This window comes from Ambystoma mexicanum, chromosome 1p (assembly GCF_040938575.1).
Source record: "Ambystoma mexicanum isolate Mex_15411 chromosome 1p, UKY_AmexF1_1, whole genome shotgun sequence".
NCBI lineage: Eukaryota > Metazoa > Chordata > Amphibia > Caudata > Ambystomatidae > Ambystoma > Ambystoma mexicanum.
This window is the reverse complement of record NC_090921.1, coordinates 418,187,273-418,200,854: the sequence shown is the minus strand read 5'-3', so window position 1 is coordinate 418,200,854 and position 13,582 is coordinate 418,187,273.

Here is a 13,582-nt window from a genome sequence, read left to right as displayed (position 1 = left end):
GTCGCTTAAGCAAATATACTTCGTTACATGATAGAGATAGCTTCACAATGTTACAGAATCTATTTAACAATGATTGTCTCAAAATAGTATGATGAGCATGGGTAAGTGAGTGGAAGTGGTGAGATACTGGGTGACGGGGCTGGGACAGGGCCAGCTAGTGTCTTGCTGTGTATCTTGTTGTGAGATTAGAATTTGTTAAAGAGCCATGTTTTGAGGAGTTTCTTAAATTTGATAAGGGAAGGCTCATTACAAATATTGGCTGGGAGTGAATTCCAAATTCTAGGGGCTGCTACAGGGAAGCTGGAGCTGCCTGTTCTTGCATTCTTGAAGCAGGGGATGAGTAGGTGCATGTCTGCGTTGGATCTGATTGTTCTGGTTGTGGTTTTGCGGATTTGACTTTGGTTGAGATAACTGGGGGCATTACCTGAGACACATCTGTGTGTTAGAGTGAGAGTTTTATGAAGTATCCTGTTTTGAATGGATAGCTAGTGTTCCACTCTACTTTGTTGAGATATGTGATCCTTCTTTTTTATGCCTAAAGCTGCTCTTAATGCTTTATTCTGCAGTAGTTTCATTTTGTTTATATTTCTTTTTGAGGTCACTAGAAGGAGTATTTTGCAGTAGTCAATCTTGGCCAGAATGAGAGCTCTGGAGAGAGTGATGCTGTTTTGGGGAGTAAGGAAAGGTCGATTTAGGGCAATAAGTTTGGCAGTGTAGGCTGTGGATGAGGCCAGTGAATTGATTTGTTTGCACATGGTAAGGATAAAGTCCAGATAGACCCCTAAGGTTTTATCTTGATTGGAGATGTTAATAGGGGTGCTGTCAATGACTATAGCTGTGTATTGTAGGTGGGGCTTGCCTAGTGTAGCGGGGGAGCCTACTATGAGGCTCTCTGTTTTTTCTCTGTTTAAACAGAGGCTATTTGCCGCTTTACAGTTCTGGATGATAGAGTACATTTTATTTACACAAATGGTATCCTGTTCCAGGTTGCCTGATATCGGGATAAGCATTTGTGTGTCGCCTGCAAAGTTGGTATAAATTACTCCCAATGCGCCTAGCGCTGCAAAGAGTATTTTAGTGTACACATCATAGAGCGCAGGGGAAAGGCAGGATCCTTGGGGTACCCCGAGTGGAACCGATATGGGATCCACTGCTACATCCCCTATGGCTACTCCAGATCTTCGGTCTGCAAGGAATGATTTAATCCAGGCTGTGGCTTCCTTAGAAGAGTGAAAGTTATTTGCTAGTGTTAGGCATAGTTTATTGTGGTCTATTAAATCAAATGCTGCGGACAGGTCAAGTAATAACAGTATGCATAGTTTCCCTGAGTCCCTGATGGAATCCATCTGGTTTTTAAGATCCAGCAGTGCTGTCTCTGTGCTGTGTCTGGGGCAGAACTGGATATAAGCAATTTTGTCTATGATTTTGAGGAGTAAAGGGACTGTGGTGATGGGTCTATAATTAGTGGGGGTGGTGGGATCTAAGGTGGGTTTTATAAGGAGGAGGGTAACCCAGGCTTCTTTGATACTAGATGGGATGGTATTGGTGTTGAATGAGGCATTGACGAAATTAGTGATGTGGGTGCTAAAATGGGGGCACAGTCCTTAACTAGTTAGGCAGGAAAGTTGTCTCCTTTGCAATTAGAGGGTTTAAGTGAAGCTATAGTTTTTAGTACCTGATCCACGGTCACCAGGGTAAACTGGAATTCAGGTATATTAGTTGTGGTGTTTGTTGATGGCATGGGGGTTGGCTCTATGGTGGCTGCTAGAAGTTTTCTTTGCAAGTCGATTTTGTTGTGAAGATTGTTTATTTTGGAGGCTAGTGCGTCCTGCTTTGTTTGTTTTGACTATGCTGGGAGGAGGGATAGGTGTTTCTAATTCTCTGATAATGGTGAACAGCTCTTTGCTATTAGAAGTGGTGTTAGTGATGCGTAAGTTCAGGGAGTTAGCTTTCTGGGTATATCCTTCCAATTTGTAGGATTTGGATATTAGCTGGAGGTTTTTTTTGGATTCATTAGTGGGTTTTTTAGCGAGGTGTTCTAGTGCTCTTTTTTTCCTTCTAAGTTCAATGAGATCATCATTGAACCATATGTTGCTGTGCTTATGTTTGGGAATTTTAGATTTGAGAGGAGCTATTTCATAGATGTCTGACTTCAAGCAGGTATGGTAGTGCAGTGAGATGGTGTATGGGTTGTTATCGACTGGTGGTTGTGTATTAATTAGCTTGTTCAGCAAGGGAGTTACGTTTTCAGGGGTGAGGTTCCTAGAGTTTCTCATAAGGATGGGCATTGAGGGGGTGGCGGATGGGGTGGGATCCTCCGTTGTGATTATGTTGAACCTGATGAGGAGGTGGTCGGTCCAAGACATTTCTATGATGTCTTCTAGGAGGACTGTGGTGTTCAATGTTAGAATCCAATCCAGGATTCGCCCTTTTGAATGGGTTGGGGCGTTAACAATTTGTTTGAAATTGCAATTCGAGGAATTCATTGTGGAAGGAAGTAGCTTTTTAGGTCAGAGTGGTCATTATGTGGAATCAGAAAAATACAATATTAAGGCTTTTACACCATGCAAAAGGAAAATACACTGACACGGGCCAGAATCTTTATTACAAAACTGAACAGTTACAAAACAAAATACACAAATAGCTATTTGGCCGTCAATACATCACAGAGACCACCAGCAGGGTTCAATGTGAGCAGTGAGCAGGATTTGCTAGCTGGACATCGGCGTATTTATACATTTTCGTTATAACGATGTCCAGCCTCTTTCAAGTTAATCATGTACTGGGCTAGGGTCACGCCAGGTTCGTTCCTAATTTACATATCTCGTACATGCGGTATACATTTCAATACATTTACTAACAAACATTATTCTCTAAGTTTATCTTTACACATTACTTTTATACAGATTCAAACAAATGTTTTGCATGTCGTATTTGGATAGCGTTATTGTTCTTGTATACTTGTAGGTTAACATCGCTGATTCAAGTAATCCCCTGATCCCGAGGTCAACAAAGGACAAGGTCTACATGACCCTAACATGTAGCCTGAAGGCAGGTTGGACATTAACTCTCCTACAGAGGTTGAAGAGGTTAAGGCAAGAACAAGAGCACATGAGGAGGCCATTTTAGACCACAGGGTGACTTTCTACAATAAACTAAAATGGCGGCTCTAACCTAAAATGGAGGCTTGATTCACTTAAGGTCACGACCTTGTAATACGAATTTCCTCGCAAAGCGACTGGGCATAGGCCAACATATACAATGAGGACAAAACAATATTATATCAGTTCTAACAATTAAACCCCAGATTAATGTCTCCTAGGAGGATACATTTGGTGTTGGGTTTGAGGAGTGGGGAGATGAGCAGGGGTAGTTCAGTGTCAGGGTTATTGGTGGGGCTTGGGACTCTGTACACTACTAGGAAATTGATGGTTGTTTTGGGGTTAGTTTAAGAGCTAGGAGTTTGTATCCTAATAGAGTTTTCGTTTTGCATTCTCTGAACTGGATAGTAGTTTTGGAGATGATAGCAAATCCTCCTCCTGTGGCCTCGAGGCGGTCTGCTCTGAGTAATGTATAGTTGGGTGGTATAGCTAATGTGATCAAAGGGCCTGATGCTGGGTGGAGCCAGGTTTTGGTTATTACTAGAAAGTCGAGTTTATATTCAAGAATAAGGTCGTGTACGTCAATGGCGTGGGCGCCTAGGTATCTTACGTTGAGTAGTGCACCCTTTAAAGGTTCTATGACTGGGGGAGAGCAATGTGTTTGGGCTATGAGCGCTGATGGGGGAGATGAGGTGGTACATTGAGTTTTTGAATGCTTGTTCGTGTGACAGTGTGCTGAGGTTGGTGGTTTTGTGAGTGGCGGTCACTCAGTGTCTGTTTGTAATGCTAAAGGAGTGGGAGAAAGTGCGGTTCTTGGTGGTTCAGGAGGAAAGTCTTACTTTTCTTGTAGTTCCTAGTATGGGTCTTGTAAGTGTGTGGGAGGTGTTTGTTATAGGGGAGTGTCTGGACCAGCGGGCTATGCATAGGAGAGGCATAGTGGGGTGTGATAAAGGAGCCATGGGTGGTGTCATAGTAAAGGCTAGTATATTAAGCAGAAATAGGGTGAGACATGGTAGTTGGTGGTGTCTGGGGCAGTGAATGCGTGCTAGGCCTGAACCTAGTTGGATGAATGCACTCGTGGAGCATGGTGTGGTGTCTAAAGTTTTAGTGCCATGTTTAATGATCATGGTAGATTGGTGGTGGTGTGTGGCTACTACGGTCATACTGGTGAGCTGGGTTTGTTGTTTGTCATACGATAGTAGTAATGATAGGTATAACAACACACAGTGTTAAGCCTGATGCTTTGGCAAGTCTATGATGCATTTGGCAGGTATTTCCTTTTGGCATAATGGGATGGCCTAGGATGAATTCTGATGTCAGTGGTAGGTGGGCATGCACATTTAGGGGAGTACACCATGCAATCATAGTAAAGCAACTTGTAGAAGCAGTATGTTTTTATCGGCTAGTGAGTCCTAAGGCATGGTTACACAATGCAATGTTAGGTACAACATGTAAAAATGCTAATGTTTGACTGAGTGCTTATCGTGAAATACCAAGGGCAATGCATATAGTAATTTAGCAGTAACATGCAGCACATCAGTACAGGAGCATTGATTAGTGGGTGGCTTGAATGGGGGCAGAGCAAATACACCTGAGTACAGGAGCAGGTGAGCATCTCTGCCGCTGTATATGGATGCACAACCATGAGAACTAGTTGCTTGTAACAAGGGGGAGTTAGTGTTAAGGGAGTAGTTTGAGCGCGTAGTGCGCACTATCTTATCCCGGTTGAGTTGGAGAGTTGGCCAGGTCCTACAGCGGCATCAAGAGGACCCGGGTGCTTAGGACAAAGAAGGCAGGCATGCAGTAATTAGTGAGCACAGGACGCCATAGTTACAGACAAATGTACTATTGGTGTGAGGGCTAGAGTAAGTACAAAGGTATAGTCAAAAGTATATTGGTGAGGATTGAGGGCCATGCAGCACCGAAAGTATGTCTCACCGTAAGGGCGCTATTATGTTAGAGGTGTAGTATGCATGGAGCTGGATTGAAGAGGATTCTCAGGTGCGAGCTGTGAGTTCTATGTTCGTAGGTAGGTGTGTCCGATGCAGGCAGCGATGCAGTGGTGATTATCACAAAACAAACTTAGCGAGGAGCAGAGCTGAAAAGGGTGGTGTGCTCTGAGCTCGGCATGCTCGGTTAGCTCAGTCAGGAGCCTTGTTCTCCTGCCTTAGCCGGATGCTGGCTTCCACCTATCAGTGGCGCTCGATTGGATAAGAGGGCAAAGGGCTGGCCAATCCGGACCAAGAGGAACTTTCCTGGTCTAAAGGTGTCGATTAAAATGCGGTGGCCATCTTGGAGTTGGCAAACCTAGGGGTATGCATGGGGAATAAATCACAATATTCAGAAAAATTGGCACAAATGGAATATAACGCTCTGATAGAGCGGGCTGGTGGAACCCAAATGACACAATGGGCATATGAAAATATATTACTTTGATGCTCGTTGGTCGTCGAGTAGGCCGGCAGATTGTGCCGTTCAGTGTACAGCCTTGCCACAGATGGTGCTGCAGAAGTGGCGGATGCTGGTGAGCAGCTCCAGCAGCTCATGGATGAAGAGGAGCTCCTGCTCCTAGGCTGCAGGGGAGAAGTGTGGGTAGGCTCAGTCAGGAGCCTTCTTCTCCTAACTTAGTCGGATGCCGGCTTGCACCTATCGTTGGTGCTCGATTGGATAAGAGGGCAAAGGGCTGGCCAGTCCGGACCTGGAGCACTTGCCTGGTCTAGAGGTGTCGATTAAAATGCGACGGCCACCTTGGAGTCGGAAAACCTTGTGGTATCCATGGGAAATAAATCACAATATTCCGAAAAATGGGCACAAACGGAATGTAACTGTCTGATAGAGCGGGCTGGTGGAACCCAAATGACACAATGTGCATATGAAAAAATATTACTTTGATGCTCGTCGGTCGTTGAGTAGGCACGCAGATTGTGCTGTTCAGTGTACAGCCTTCTAAGGATGGTGCTGCAGATTTGTCGGATGCTGGTGAGCTGCTCTAGCAGCTCACGGATGAAGAGGAGCTCCTGCTCCTAGGTCACAGCTCTCAACCATTTGTGTTGCAAAGGCGGCAGAAAACAACTGATTTTATTTTTGATGGGTGAGAGGCCCATTGAAACGAATGGGCATGCTGGAGGCCTGGCGGGTGAGTCAGCTGTTTACAAAGCGGGTAACACCCGCCAAAAGCATGTGAGTTGAGAGCTATGTCCTAGGCTGCAGGGGTGACGTGTGGGTAGGCTCAGTCAGGAGCCTTGTTCTCCTGCCTTAGTCGGATGCCAGCTTGCGCCTATCGATGGTGCTCGATTGGATAAAATTAGGGTGTTGTGATCTGACCAAGGCACAGGGGTGTTAGATAGGATGTCGGTGACACAATTGGTGTCGGCAATCCAGTCTAGGGTGAGTCATTTTTCATGAGTAGAGGAGCACTTTCTGTTTGTATACCCTTGGGCTTTCATGAAATTGACCAAGAGGCCTGCCTGGGTGTCCAGAGGGTCGTTCATACCAAGGTTAAAATCACCTAGGATGATGGCTTTAGAGTGTGGTTTCATATTGTGGGCCAGAAGAGAGGTGATGTCTTCGAAAGTAGAAGTAGGACCTGGGGGCCTGCAGACGATATGGAGTGTGAGGGTGCAGGTATGTGAGAGAGATTTTTTTTTTATGTGATGACTTCACCTGAGGTGAAAGGAAGTTTAGCTGAGATTTGTATGTCCAAGGCTTTCTTGGCTAGTAGAGTTACTCCACCTCCTTTAGCTATTGTTCTGTCCTTTCTGTAGATAGCATAACTCTCTGGGATAGCTAAGGATAGGTAAAGGTCTGAGGCTGTGTGGAGCTAGGTTTCTGTGACTGCTATAAAATCTAGGTTGTTAGTTTTGATGACGTCTGCGATGCCCAGGGCATGGGCAGTGAGTGATCTGTCGTTAATTAGGGTGCATTTCAGGTGAAGGGCCTTGTTGAAGTTAGTTGAGTTCTTGGTATGAGGATTAGTGTTCTGTGGGCATTTTGATCTATTGTCTGATATGTGTGGCTTTAGGTGTGTTATGATAGAATGGGTAGGCCTTTTTGAGGTGCGTGGTCTATGGTTTTTCTGGTGTGGTGCTGGCTCTGGGTCTGGATTGTCGCATGTCTCAGGTTTTTGGGTGTTGTAGTTGACAGGCGGGTGTGCCATGATGTGCCGTTGGGTTTGGTGTTGGTTAGATGTAGAAGACAGTCTAAGTCTTCTAATAAGTCCATTGATAGGCCGTGTGGAGGGCAATAAAGCAATAGCTGGTATATCATGTATGAAAGGTTTCTGTGGGGTGCGGGCAGGCGGCGGGAGGCCAAAGTGCTGTGGAGGTGTTTCTGGTAAGACCTTGAGGGTAGTCAGTATCTCCTTCTTAGTCCATCCAGTGGACGTGTGGCTGGAGGGCAGACTATGGTAATAGGGCGTAGCGTCTCCTTGTCCTGAGTGCGTGAAATGTTGTTAGGTGGGATGGCTAGTGCGAGGATGGGAGGGGTTTTGTTGAGGAAGGGGGCGGGTATGGGAGGGGGTGGTGTCGAGCACACCATAGGCGGGCTAGGGCTTTCCATATGTGGATCTATGATCCTTTTGTACAAGGCAGGTCCTTTTAGCTAATAATGTCCATGAGGGATCTGGTATGTAAGGTTCTACAGTACGAGATGTCGTCTCACTCACTAAGGCGTTTGTGGTAGGTGTGCAAGTTTGGGAGGCAAATGGTCAGGTCTGGCAGTTCAATAGTAAGTGGTAGCAGGTTAGATGGCTAATGGGGGACGCTGCGCGGCATGCAGTGTTGCAGATTGGGTAAACATTTATGACAATGCTAGCACCAACACCAATATGGATGCAAATATGGCATCCTGAGTAAGTTGCGGATGTCGATTGCCTTCACGGAGGAAGGTAATCTATGCTCTACCCCAGGTTTGTATCCCGTAAGGGAAGCAGAACATTTTCAGACATATTGTAGCGACAGCGTGATTAGTGGGGCTCCTGTGCAAACATCATTGTTTCTCTATGTGGTGATGGTTTTGTTGAATTGGGTCCCGGGGATCAGAAATCAAGCTTGGAGAGTACCATTATGAGTTTTTATTTCAGCCTGATATGCCACAGGAGGTAACAGCAGGTGCCATTGTTACAATTCTCTTAGAGGCTGTAGTGCTTAAGAAGAACAGGGTGGTTCTCTCAGGCACAGATGAGGAAGGTGGAGAGTGGTGCGCAGTTCTGTGCAGCGATCCGACCTTATTGCTAAGGGACGTGTCTGACAAGCAATTGTTTGAAGATACTGAAGACACAGGAGAGATGGTCTTTGAAACTAGGGTTCCTTGCCAGATAGCAATAGAGCAAAGGAAAGTATCTCATACCATGTTCATCGTTAAGAATACATCGTAATTTTGGAAGGAAGATTAGGGGAAATTGCCGGATCATTTGTGGACTAGCAAGCCTGATGATGTGGGGCTGCTAAATAGTTTTGCAGCAGTGAGGATAAAATTGAAGCGCAGTCCAATATTACCACTGGTTAAGCAGTACCCCATGGCTAAGGAAGCGGACGAAGGAATTTATGAGACCATTATGGCCTTGTTAAAGCAAGGCACATTACAACCTTCTGTGTCCCCATGCAATACGGCTATCTATTGTGTGAAGAAGGTGAAGGGGTCCAGTTGGAGGATGGTCCAGGATTTGTGCCCCCTCAATAATACTGTTGAGACGGAATTTCTGGTGGTACCAAATCCTGCCACCATTCTATGTAACAACCTAACTGGGTCGACCTACTTCACGGTAATTGATTTAAAAAATGCATTTTCCTCTGATCCCCAGTACCTTATGGCGAATATGTAACGTGGTCAGAGATTTGAACACACAATGTTGTCCCAGAGGTACTGTGAATCTCACAGTGAAACAGATGCTGCAGTTTTTGGGGCTCTTTAACTATTTAGGTCATGGATTTTTGATTACTCTAGTTATGTGAGTCCCTTATTGCAGTGACTAAAGGAAGCACAGAAGGCAAAAGGTCTGATAGAGTGGTCTGAGGAAATGGGGAATTGCTTTCAGGAACTCAAGGCTGCAGCAATGCTACAGTACTGGTAACCCCAAATTAAAAGAAGCCATTCTTTCGGTTTTTCCATTCAAACGGGCAGGTGATGATGGGTCCTGACCCAGCAAACATTGCTAGTCCACAAACCTTTACCTTATTACAGCAGACTCCTAGACCCAGTGATACACGCACAGTACCCTTGTGAACAAGCTCTTGTGCCTGCAGCTTTTGCAATTCAAAAGTCTTCAGCCATTACTATGGTTTGTCCGGTGACATTGTACATAGCACAATGTGTTCTTTGCGATTCAAGACAAATCTAAATCCACATTGACGACTCAGAGTGTCAGGGTATGAGGTAATTTGATCAAATTCATCAATTCATCCTGTGCGATGTCACCTAGTAAATCCCATGACATTTGTTGCAGAGCTGGTGCAGCCTGAGCATATTTTTCACGATTGTACAACATATGAGGGAGAAGAAGAGCAGAGGGTGAATGTGAAACAGGATGCCCTGCAGGGGGATGAGGTGATTTTTGTTTATGGGTCTTCAACCATCAACCAAGAGACTGGTGAGAGGCATACGGCGCAGCTTTGGTGGGTCTTGTGGATAGGGAGTACTGGATCAAACTGAAGAGACGGTTGCCTTTTCATTACTCCTCACAAGCAATCGGAACTGCTGGCACTTATAGAGGTGCTACAAATGTGTAAGTGATATGAACTCAGACTAATTTCACATCTCATATGGCCAATAGTCATGAAAGATGTTCTTTACACAAACACAACCCTTTAACATAAAATCTAATGATGCACAAGTGTTCTTAGGTCCTGCCGAGCAGCCAATGACCAGGGATAGTGCATTTCCTGTTCTGGCAGATTGGCCGACCACAAAGCTGTCAGATAGCAGCCTGTTTAACTTTACACAATTAGGTGTTATCTGATAGCAGCCTTTTAACCTCAGACAGTTAAGTGTTATCTGATAAGGATTCAAGAACAGGAAATTGACAGATGTGACCAGAAGGATCTTTCACATTCGCAAAGTCAAGGCTCATATGGTACCATGGTAAACACTGAGTAACAAGTAAGAAAGATATCTGTTGATATCAGAAAGCCGGATAATATAGCTTGCAGAAGCATACGGTGCTATGATGTTGTAGAACTTCACAGATGCCACTGAGTACAGTGAAGGCATTTACTAACGGGTCCAGAGATCCCATTTAGGAGTTCTACCTCGAACGAACAAAGTGACACACTAGCTCCGGCTCTCATACTGTTCCAAACAGCGGATATGACTAAACCATACGTGCAGGGCCGCATTGTTACTTGGTAGATATATAGCCCAGCACAAGAGAAAAGGATCCCAGAAGACTTGCCAGTCCATTTTGAAGCCAGAGGGTCTGGGGAGGAGTGCAGAGCAGCAGCAGCATACGAGCGAGACAGCCAGTCCCAGCTAAGCAGAACTCGTCAACCCCAGAAGGAGTTGCTTCATTTGAAGCACACTGCACTTTAAATGTGAGTGACAGGTGGATGCTTGCTGGGTGCATGGAGACTGATGGCGTAGATGCTTGCTGGGTGCATGGAGACTGATGGCGTATAGTGGGTTCCATGTCATTTCATCGCAGGATGTTTTTTTTGCTGGGTTTTTTATCACAGATTTTATTAAGGAAAAACTCATCGAATTTGTATTTTTTTTATTTTTGGGGGTTTCCACCCAAAACCCTGCATCCCCTTTAATTTTTAAAATATATTTCCAAACACCCACACCCAATTTATATATTTTTCTAACCCCCCCAAAAAATTCAATGAGTTTTTTAGGCAAAAAATGTGCAGTAGAAAACCCTGTGAAAAAACATTCCGCGATGAAAGGGCACCATACCGTATAGTGTAGCATAGCTTAATGAGAGATACAGGTTTCCCATGCATTTATACTAAAACCACCACTTGTTCTATTGCTTACACATTCAGACATGCTCTTTGCCTACATGGCAATCTTGATCATAGGTGTTCGTTATGTTATGTTATTTCTGCTTTTGCTTTAGCTTAGCTTGTTTAATGCAAATAAGAACCCTCAGAAGATAGGGGGTCATATTAAATGCATTAACACGATAACTGCTGTGTCAAGTCTATAATTCAGAGCAACTTGTCAGAGTGGTTTCTCTTTGAGTTTAGAACTTTACAATCTTTGACTGTATATGTTTAATCATGTTGCTGAGCACATGAATCTAGGAATACCGGTCTTTTAGCGCTGAGACACAGCCTAGGGTGATATTTGACATGAGTGACTGATGACCAGCCTGGTTTCACAGCCTTAAACAAGTTGGAGATAAGAGGCTTGTGGTCACGCCTAATCATAGGCAATTAAGACTGGCGGCACCCCAGATGGGACTTCTTAGAGATGACCATAGCATTGCTAATAATGACCTCATGCCCCAGTCACGATAAACGGACCGGGCAAAAATATTTCTTCTAAAAAGCTTTTTAATCAAAAGAGGTTAGGTGGGTACAAAAGATGTCCCATCAGGAAATCAATATTCCCATCCATTGTAGAACTGTGGTTTTCGATTGGCTTAGGTTATCACACTGTCAGGGAGTTAATATAAACTTTACAGTAGCGATTGGGCAGGTGGGAGGGCTGCCTGCTGAATCGCTCTTCACTTACTTGAATACCCCAGCCAACAAGGTAAATAACATGTATGCAAATCTCCTGATAAGGGGAGACTTAAACACCATCCAATATCGCCCGTACCAGTTTCCTGAATTGGCTTCAACACATACAAATCATGTCAATTGGTTTGGAGGTAATCTAGTTTATCCACAAATAAATGCTTGACATGGACCATTAGCCACACCCAACCTGTCAGTAGAATTTTTAACCCAGTTTCATCAAAACTGCAGAGGCCCCTTTTTACAAACAGACTATCAGCTACTGGCTGTACATTTTGACACTGTACATAACCTTAGAGTGCAATATGCTGTGCAGCATGACATAGTGCTTAACCAGCAGCCACAAGGACAGATAGACGCAGGAGGAGTGCAGATACAGACATTGAGAATTATATTAGGGTCGTGCACTTCCAGAAATGAGGACATACTCAAGTGGTATTCAGAAAAGCAAGGACAGCTGCAAGCCGCCTATCCCCAGGTTACACCACAGCAGAGGCATAGGGCACTAGCCGTGTCCCTTCCCTCTGGCTGCAGACCGCCTCTAGCGAGCTGTGACAGCTGGATCTCAATTTATAGCTGGCTCTATTTACTGCTGATAGGCACTCCGTCTATCACATCTTCAGAATCAATATTTGCAGACATCATGGGAACACAGGGCGCTGCTGCTTCCATGAACTTAGGCTTGCCCATAGCATAAAATAATTATCAAATGGTGGAAAGCATTATTCTACCATTATTGAAAGGAGAGCCTGCAAGGTTAGAAGTTCATAGACAATTGTCCCAGTTAAATGAGCAAGACAAAAAGGAGCAATTTGGGGACATGGCACTGATGAGAGTTCATCTCTTTCCTCACAGGCAAAGACACCAGACCCTTCTAAAACTGAGGGGAAGGACTTGACAGTTGAGAAAAAACACACTGCAGCCCTGCAAGTTTTACAGAATGCAGAGTCCACACACTCATCGAATCATTCCCAAGACTAAGCGACACACTGACTGGATAGAGGTCCTGTTAGACTCTGGGTCTGATATTTCCATATTCAAATGCAGCCAGAAGGCACTGTTGGAGCATACAAAGGCACACAGAAATGCACATAGTAAGACAGAGGCAGTCCAGAACCAGAACAGTTTATATAGATGCAAATATAAAACAAACCTTGATCTAGGCAATGGGTATTTCACACAACCTTAAGTGTAGAAAGCCAGAAATGCACTGCATTCAATTTTAAGGGAACACATTCCCAATTCACTAGAATAATGAATGTGTTTAAGAATTTGCCCAGCACATTCTCAAGTAGAATACAGTTTGCTGGCAGACATTCCTAACTGTTGGCAATATGTAGATGACATTTACATCACCCATGACAATCTCAATGAACAATTACAACAAGTAGACATAGTCATTCACACATTGGCTGCAAAAGGGTACCTGATTAATTTCAAAAAATCAAGAATTGCTCATCCTGATGTTACATTCTTAGGATTCACTCTTACAGATGAGGGCAGAGGCTTGTCAGCAGAGTTTCTTGAAAAGTGTGCCAGGATACAACCTCCTAACAACTCAGACAATTGCAAGCCGTTTTACGGCTTTTGAATTTTGGCAGATGTTATATGTCTAATTTTGCAGAGCTAGTGAAACTATTGTATTCTTTGATAAAACCATATTCAACTGGTTGCCAGAACACACTCACATTCTGCACCATGTATACTCGCTAATGACTCAAACTGGTCTTTTGCAAGACAGAAATACAGAAAAATATTTATAAATAAACCTGCTGGTGGGAGATAATGCTTTACATAGTTTGT